This window comes from Lontra canadensis, unplaced genomic scaffold, assembly GCF_010015895.1.
Source record: "Lontra canadensis isolate GAN:19392208 unplaced genomic scaffold, GSC_riverotter_1.0 scaffold1819, whole genome shotgun sequence".
Taxonomy (NCBI): Eukaryota; Metazoa; Chordata; class Mammalia; order Carnivora; family Mustelidae; genus Lontra; species Lontra canadensis.
In genome coordinates this window covers 1-8,805 of record NW_022632803.1, presented here as the reverse complement: position 1 = coordinate 8,805, position 8,805 = coordinate 1, and the positions used below count along the sequence as shown (strand labels likewise).

The following is an 8,805-nucleotide window of genomic DNA, read 5'->3' as shown; positions in this document are numbered from 1 at the left end:
AAAAATTAACAGGGACATATAAGCTGGAAGGACAGGGGCATGAGGCAGAGGGACAGAATGTCAGAATATAGTATTCTAATGGCAGAAGTATTCCCGGTAATAAGCTCTACAGGGTGGCATGAAGTGCACTGGATTGGCCATAATGGACTCTAAAATGAGATTATGTAGGAACCGGCAGGCTGGGTTACTGGCTGGTCAGTCCGCATAGATGTTAGAGCCTCCTGTACCCCCTCCTTACTTCTTCAGGCTCCCTGCCCGGGGCCCCTTCCCACAATTGTCCCCCTCAGGGCCTCCACAGCGTCAAATCTGCATTCTTTCTGTGACCACAACATTCAGATAGTGTAGGGTCAATGATAACCTGGACAAGAAGCTACAAGTGTGGTAGTGAGAGAGGTCATAGACATCTGGTTTTTTGTTTTAGCCCTGAGAGTGTCCAGAAGACTACCTCAGGTGTTCTCTAGCACACTCACCCCATTTTGAGTCCGTCTGAGGTGGAGTTGCCTTCCCTCCAGAGCCCCATTGTAAGTGTGGGAATGTGTGCCGTCTTGGCCAAAAAAGAAAAAAAGGCATTCCATGGAGTTCCATGGTAAGCCCCCAAACATCTCTATCCTGGTACACAGTCTAGAACTCATCTCTGGTTCATAAGTTGCACGTCTTCTGGGGAAGAGCTACCATGGCTCCACTAAGGCCGTGAATATTGAAGGTGGCATACCGCCATCCTAGCCATAGTAAAGGCCGTATCTTATATATTGTCATCAAGTGTGGATGGAAGGCAGGCACCAAGATCACCTTCCCCCAAAGGGGATGCCATGCCTGACAGCCTGTAGGTATTGCTTGCATACTCAAGGAACAGAACCATGCCTTTTTGGTACAAGGCATCAGTAGGCTGTGCCAGATTCCAGTCTGCCTCAAAGTGGTGGTGCCTGGATCAGACTGAAGAAGGAGTGGAGTGGGACAGGGTCCTGAGAAGGGGATGACTAGACATACATTTTTGTTCTACCAACAAGGTCCCTCTTTCACCTTTTCATTCAAAGGTGTCTTATCCTGGAAGGTGGTAGCTGCCTCATCAACATTCCTACCATTAACAGCTAAGTGATGCTTTTGTTCTGCAAAAAACATCCTCAGTCCAGCAGCCTGAAGAAACACCCAGGGAAGGGAAGCACTTCCATTAGAAACCTCAGTGTCAACTTTAATGTGACTCACAGGACAGATTCTTTAGCATCATCTAGGGTATTCTTTGACGCTACCCCAACCAGCCCAAGATCAACCCGAACAACACCCCACCCCCCGAAAAACACTCTCATTCAGAGTTCACCCACCTGTGGGATCCTCTGATCACTGACTTCTAAATGATTAAGCTACTGTAACACAATAACAGTGAAGAAACAACAGTGGCTTAATCATTATTTTCTGAAAACTATACCTGTCTTTGATCCTCCTCAGATATAGAAGACTTGTTGTAAAGGATGTAAAACATTCAATGAGGGGAGAGGTGTGAGCTGCTATGCATTTTCAGTAAGGCTAAGCCATGGGACAGGAGAGAGAGCCCATCTCCTCAAACTTCATCAGAGAGGGAATGGGCTTTTGGGGGCTCTTGGGGGCACATGATACATATTTCCCAAGAGGTCCAGGAGATTGGTCACCTTTTAGAAGCCGAAGGAAGCAATCAGTAACAGCTGAACTGAGTTACCCAAAACCTATGCTCCCAAGACAGTACACAGAACAGACAACACGTTATTAGAGAAATATTTATTCCTTAAAGGGATTATTTTGGGGTAGGAAATGCCTCCACAAACAGGCAGGACTGGGAGTGGGGATTGAAGGTCGGCCTGGGGCTGGACATGCGGGATGGTTTGGGACTGGGTTTGAGGCAGGAGTTGAGGCGGGGACCTTCCTTGGGCAAGGATGGAGGAAGCGGATGGGGAACTACTGGGGAGTCCTGCTCTGGGGAGGCATTCGAGATGTTATCTGAGGCATCGGCAGCAGGGAAGAAGAACTCACTATGCGGAGTTTTGGAGACCCCAGAAGAGCTGGATGGGAGTTTGCTGTAAATGGCCCTCCTCCAAGGTTGCAGGATATGGGCGCTGCTGCTGCATATGCAGCTCCATTGATCGGTCTTTGCTGCTCCAGAAAGGGAGGGAGGATGCCAAATCATGCTTATCAGCAATCCTTTGCTTTGGGAAAGAACACTTTGTTTCCTTCCACCTGAGGAAGTCAGACCTCTTTTGGACTTGTTTCTCTAGAAGTGCCAGGGCATCAGGGCTGAGAAGTGAGAGGTTCCCAGGCTCTACGAAGTTGACTGCAGGGTCTCCCCTGGAAGAAGCCTTTAAAGAATGGAGGGCCAGAAACTCTTGATGGATATCACGTGGAGCCAGGGTTGAAGGGAAGAAGTCTTTGGCATGAGTTTGCCACCAAGGGAGGTCTAAAATTGACAAGCTGGAGGGTCAATGCCTGTGATTGTTGGGACATAAGTAGACAACCCACCAGAGCTCCCCGGGGGGGTGAGCTCTCTGGAACAGGCTTCCTTGAGATGGAAATTGGTTTAGATTGAGTCACAGTTAAATTGCAGTCTGGGCGTGGTGAAACAGACTGGGTTGGTGGTGCATGATGAAGAGCAAAGGTTTCAGTGGGATTCACCATCTGGGACAACTCCGTTAAGGGGCTCATTTCTTGGGAATGGGTAGGGTCCAGAGAGAAGATGCTATTTAGAGACACTATTTGTTTGGATAGACAGCTGAACCGAGTTACCCAAAACCCATGCTCCCAAGACAGTACGTAGAACAGACAACACGTAATTAGAGAAATATTTATTCCTCACAAGGGATTATTTTGGGGTAGGATGTGCCCCCGAAAACCCTCTCACTGGAAATGCTGGAGTAGTTTTCTGTCTAAATAGTAAAAAACCCATTTCTGCACACAGTGCCTTCAGGAATCCTGAGATTGGTCGGAGGCCATGGGGCAGCCTGATGCCTGCAGGTGGCCTTTGGGTGGGGCACAGGCTACCTGTGGGGCATGGAGAGGGGATACCTCTGATGTGGTAGCTGGTCCTTAAATGCCACAACTTTCTGGGGCTTTCTGTCCTTGTTTCTGAGCTGTCTGTTACTTCCAGTAAGGCCTTGGCCAGCAAAGATGGCTTCTTACTGGCAGGACCTGGTATTTGTCTCCTTATGGGTGGGAACCCTGTAGTTGAAAGGATACCCCGGGCAGGCTGTGCCTGGGCCTGCACTTGTGCTTTCTGCTGAGTTTTCCCCAACTTGGTTGAGGAGGGAATGGGCTGCTGAGGGCAGGTGCTGCCTATTGCACGCCGACACCCCATTCTCTCCTCTTGGAACTTCCCAAAGGTGGTCATGATTTTCTGAGCTTCGGGAGTCCCGGTAAAGGCAGCTCTGCCTTTAAGTAGGCCTCTGCTTTCCCACAATGATAGGGGACTATGCTTCTCCTGGGAGTTTTCTCACCTTTTGCATTTTATCCCAGGCGTATGCCATTGAAAAAAATCCTTCATTTTTTTTTTTTTCCCCTGAAAAGGCTTTCAGTAGGAGGCTGACCCTTCTGTGAAAGGCTTTCAGGAGGCAGCTGACCCTTCTGTGATAGGGTCTGGGAAGGCTCTCTTCCCAGGTTTACCCTCAATACTGCGCCCTGAGTAGGGAACCTCTTCTTCAGTGCCACATCTTTAGTAGGGAGACTGTCTATTCTCGGTTGGGATGTTCCCAGTCCTGCATCCCCTCCACCACGCTCTTGTGCCTTGGAACCCGGAGGCCTCATGGTCTTTGCAGCCGGTCGAGGGGGGGCTCTTCTTCTTGCACTTCCTTAAGACAGGCTTAGGGACCCAGGGCTCCTGGTGTTGTTCCATAGTAATTCCTGTGTCCTCTGTATGGACATGCAGCACCTGGGAGGCTCTCGTATCCCCACTGGAGACACCGTGGACATGAGGCAGTGTGTCCCTCTAAGTTAAATGATCTGAGGTAGTGGGCAGGCCAGTGCATTGGGCTTGGGCCTGGTTATGCTCCCTGTTCTCCAGCGTAAGCTTTAACTCATGCAAGAGTTATTCTTTGAGATTCAATGATTTCGGATCTTGCGGAATTGGTATGTTTGGTGGGATGGTGGCTTTGACTTTATGCTTCTTCCCCTTTATAATTTGGGAGCTAAGTGGCTTGTTGGCTGTTAAGATGCTAGGTTGTGATTGATGTGTATGAAATTCCTTGGTCCTGAATATCTCCCTGGACTCTGTGGGCACAACACCAGGTCTGTATTCTTCATCTTTATGTCTTGTTGCCCTCCTCTTCTACCCACTGGAATTTGCACTCTTACCCTTTGGCTCATGTCTGAATGCACCTTGCCTTGTAGGCAGCCTTGGGGGTCGTCTGTTGTCTATGGTGTCATGTCTGACAGGTGTAAGAGTCTGACTGCCATCCTTAGTTTTCGGAACATCCTCTGCAAGCTAATGGTTGATATTAGAGGGTGATTGCCTCAGAATTCTCTGTCCTTCCTTGCTCAAAGTTAAGGTGGCAGGGAGAAGACAATCGGGGATGGGGGCTGAATTTGCTGTTCCTGTTTTGTTTCCATGGAGAGATTTCAAGCTTCCATCAAGGGAGTTGAAGCTCCCAGCTTTACAATTTGCCCCAGAAATCACGTTGGTTGAGGAGGAAAGGCTAGAATGGAATGTGGACTCTTTGGATTAAAAGAGCTCTATGATTTCATGGACCCTAGGGGGAAGGGCCCAAGTCCCCCTCTTATGAAATCTTTAAACATGGTCTTCCAGCTTCTGTTCTGCACGAGGTTCAACAAAGCTAAGCTTCTGGAAGGTACTCAGGGAGTAGAGGTTGACTCTGATGGTGGCAAACTTCTCTGTTTTATTTCAGGCTGGCAAACTTCTCAGAAAGAGGTGATGTCTCCTTCATAGTATACTGTGAATTACGCACAGTCCCAGGCAACTGGCCCTCATTGATTTCCTCAGACTTTCTGCTTAAATGTATCTTCAGGGCATTTCCAAGTTGTCTCTCACCCATAGTCTCCACAGACACCATGGAGTTCTTCACTGAAAGGGCTTCTAATTTCTTTCTCAGAATCATACCCCATTTCATTATCTGAAGAGCTAAGTGGGTCACTCAACAGATAATCTTTTGGGCCATTCTCTGGGTTGCGTCCCTGATCCTTCTCCCGGTCATCATTTTCCTTCTCCAGATTTTTGTCCTTCTCCAAGTCATTGTTATCCTTCTCCCGGTCATCTTTGTACTTTGCCAGGTCACTGTACTCTAGCTGAAGCATTTCTGGGTCCTCCATGTACACACTTTTAGAGACACTCAATTTGATCTCACTCTTATTAGAGTTCCCTGAGCGTCCACGATGGCCCTGAGACTCAGGTAGCTGTGGAAGAGTACTCGGACTGCTCATCACTGCGAGAGACTCCTAGATCCTGCAGGGCAGGCCCCACCAGTGTTGGATGAGCCTCTTTCGAAGGTGCCTCTCTAATTTTTTTCCAAATCTCGTCACTGAGAGGAAACTGTGCATGATGGATAGAGAGAGCAGCAAGGGCCAGAGGGACAGAGATTACAACTTGGGCCTTGGTGGCACAGGGTTTGGGAGAATGGTTAGGAACTGAAGGATGGTAATCCTCTTGGGATCTTTGGACAACAGTGGGTAAGCCCCACACAGGTTCCTGCACCATGTGCAACACGTTCCATTCCAGATGTTGCATTTCTGTTGACATGACTCTCAGATTCATTCCCAGGTCTGTGAAAACACACTCCACAGATCTTGATGTCGGGTAGAGGACCAGATGGCAGGCTTGGGAGTGGGGATTGAAGGTGGGCCTGTGGCTGGATATGAGGGATATGTAGGGCCTGGGTTTGAGGCAGGAGTTGAGGCGGGGACCTTCCTTGGGCAAGGATGGAGGAAGTGGATGGGGACCTACTGGGGATTCCTGCTCTGGGGAGGCATTCCAGATGTTATCTGAGGCATTGGCAGCAGGGAAGAAGGACTCACTATGTGGAGTTTGGAGACCCCAGAGGAACTGGATAGGGGTTTGCTGTGAATGACCCTCCTCCAAGGTTGCAGGATATGGGCGCTGCTGATGCATATGCAGCTCCTTTGATTGGCCTTTGCTGCTCTAGAAAGGGAGGGAGGATGCCAAGTCATGCTTATCAGCAATTATTTGTTTTGGGAAAGTACGCTTTGTTTCCTTCCACCTGAGGAAATCACACCTCGTTTGAACTTGTTTCTCTAGAAGTGCCAGGGCATCAGGGCTGAGAAGTGAGAGGTTCCCAGGCTCTACAAGGTTGGCTGCAGGGTCTCCCCTGGAAGAAGCCTCTGAAGAATGGAGGACGAGAAACTCTTGATGGAAAACACGTGGAGCCAGGGTTGAAGGGAAGAAGTCTTTGGCATGAGTTTGCCACCAAGGGAGGTCTAAAATTGACAAGCTGGAGGGTCAATGCCTGTGATTGTTGGGACATAAGTGGACAACCCACAGAACTCCCGTGGGGGTGAGCTCTCTGGAACAGGCTTCCTTGAGATGGAAATCGGTTTAGATTGTGTCACAGTTAAATTGCAGTCTGGCCGTGGTGAAGCAGACCGGTTTGGTGGTGCGTGATGACGAGCGAAGGTCTCAGTGGGATTCACCCTCTGGGACAACTCCGGTAAGGGGCTGACATCTTGGGAAAGGGTAGGTTCCAGAGAGAAGATGCTTTTTAGAGACACTGTCTTTGTTTGGATACTACAGTCTACTGAATGGGCATGATGTGGTGGGACAGGAGGTGCAAAGGCAGGGGGCTGGGCTGGGAAATGGTCCGTTGGGAATTTGAAATCCAAGGGAGGAAAGGGCTCTGGTGGCAAAGAATCACCCAGTGGTGAGTGTGGAAAGAAATCAGCCACAGGGATCACTGGGTTAGCTGAGAAGATGGAGGCAGGTGGTGGGGAAGGCTCAGGCAGCGAAGCTGGTATTAGCTCTCCTGGAGGAACTGCTGAGAAGTCATGGGAGAGAATGAATGATGAAGCTGCCACTGGAGCCATGGAAGCCAAGGGAGTAGAATCTTCCAGAGCCTGCAGGAACAGCAGCCCATTGATCTCAGCAGTTGTGATATTACATTCCTCACAGGAAGGGTTCTGGACATAACAGTTGATGAAACTGGATGGTATCATGATGCCGGCCGAGGGGGCTGCAGGAGACAGGAGGTACAAAACTGCAGCCAGGACCAGAACAAGGGGAGGAGGCCATGCAGGCCTGACAAGGGAGGGGCTACCTGAAGCCTGATGCCCCTTCACAATGCCCACTTTTATGACTTGACAGTGTACTCAGCAGCCTTCACCCCAATATCTGTTGCTATGGCTACCCCTCCATGGCTATGACAGACTGCAGTGAATACTGCAATTGCATAAAATGTGCTCTAAGAGGCAATAAGATAGAGTGCAAAGACTGGTCACCTTCTTAAAACAGATCAGCTTCCGGGTCTCCTCCACTTCCCGTTGTTACCATGTGTTGTCTGAGGAAACAGGAGAATGAGTTATATAGTGAAAGTAGGAACACAGGTATTAATACAGGAGTCCCCTATGGGACAGCCTCACGATGTTGGGACTCTGAAAGCCCCAATAATCAATAGATGAGGGCAAATGGCCAATGATGTGAAGCTGGTTAGTAATCTAGCTTCCTGTATAAAGTACTTTCATGTAAATTATCCATGTGATGATCAGACCACCTCTGTGAAGCAGAGAGGTCAGGGAAGACTCCTGAGCATCTATGATGTCACAGAGCTTTCACAAAGTCAGGAGACAGAAGTTCTGACTCTGGTCCTCTCATAAAGCCACCTTATTGGGCAGCACTCATTGTCCAGATCCATCACTGCTTCATGCTCAGTATTGGTCAGAGCAGGGATCTGAGAAGGGTTTTGTACTCTGGCTGCATTTCCATGAGCCTCTCCTCTGAGGGAATTAATCTAGCAGCTCGCATCCTCAGAGTTCATGGACTGGGCCCTCATGGAGAGGACAGCAAGGATCAGCCTTGGAGAGCTCAGGTGGAATAGGCAGAACCTTACCTTCCAGAGTCCCACCTTTCCTCCTCCTCTTGGCTCTGCCCTGACGCTAGAAGAAAAATGAATGAGGGGTTTGGGACCCATGTCTTACTCTTCTCTTGGAAATGGAAACATTCTTTATGCAAGAATTCTAGGACTTTCGTAGAACTTTGTGTTCCTTGCTTTTTGCAGTTCTAAAGGTGATAAAATGTTGTCAATATTTACTTCTTTGAAAAACTCAGGGACGACTTTGTCTGGGAGGTCCCCACTTGGTATTCCCAGTCAGAAGTCCTTTGTTCAATGAGGACATAGAAAATGAAGCCCAACAGTCACATCTGTGCTGCCTCGGGTAGGACCCTGTATCCTAGGTCATAGCTCAGACCCCACTGTCTTCTCAGAGGCTTAGCAGTGTTCTCCTGATCAGCCCAGCATGAAGGAAGGCTTGATCGAGTGATGCTGGACATGGGAATGTGACTCGATACGATCGAGTGCTGGGAAACTTTGTTCTCTTACACAGACCCCATCCTCTCAAAATAACCCAATCCAGGATTACAGACTCCCTGTGTTTGGGATTTTATCCAAAACCACCACCATACCCAGATAGACTGTAGTTTCAAGTAGAAAGCTTAGTTGTTTCTTAACACTTAACCCTGCCAGGCCTCTTTTCCTAGAGGAGTGAATATCTGTTCTCTTAAGACTTCCCGTTTTAGGTGTTTCTCCCACTCTACCAAACTCCTTTTAAAACCTGGGATTAGGGTTCCTGGATGGCTCAGTTGGTTAAGTGTCTGCCTTGGGCTCAGGTCAG

General features: G+C 48.9%; 1 pseudogene; it reads right to left on the bottom strand.

Moving 5' to 3' along the window:
- Positions 1 to 5,071: 5,071 nt before the first annotated feature.
- LOC116863608 lies at positions 5,072 to 8,061 on the bottom strand (annotated as a pseudogene).
- Between the last annotated feature and the right edge of the window lie 744 nt (positions 8,062 to 8,805).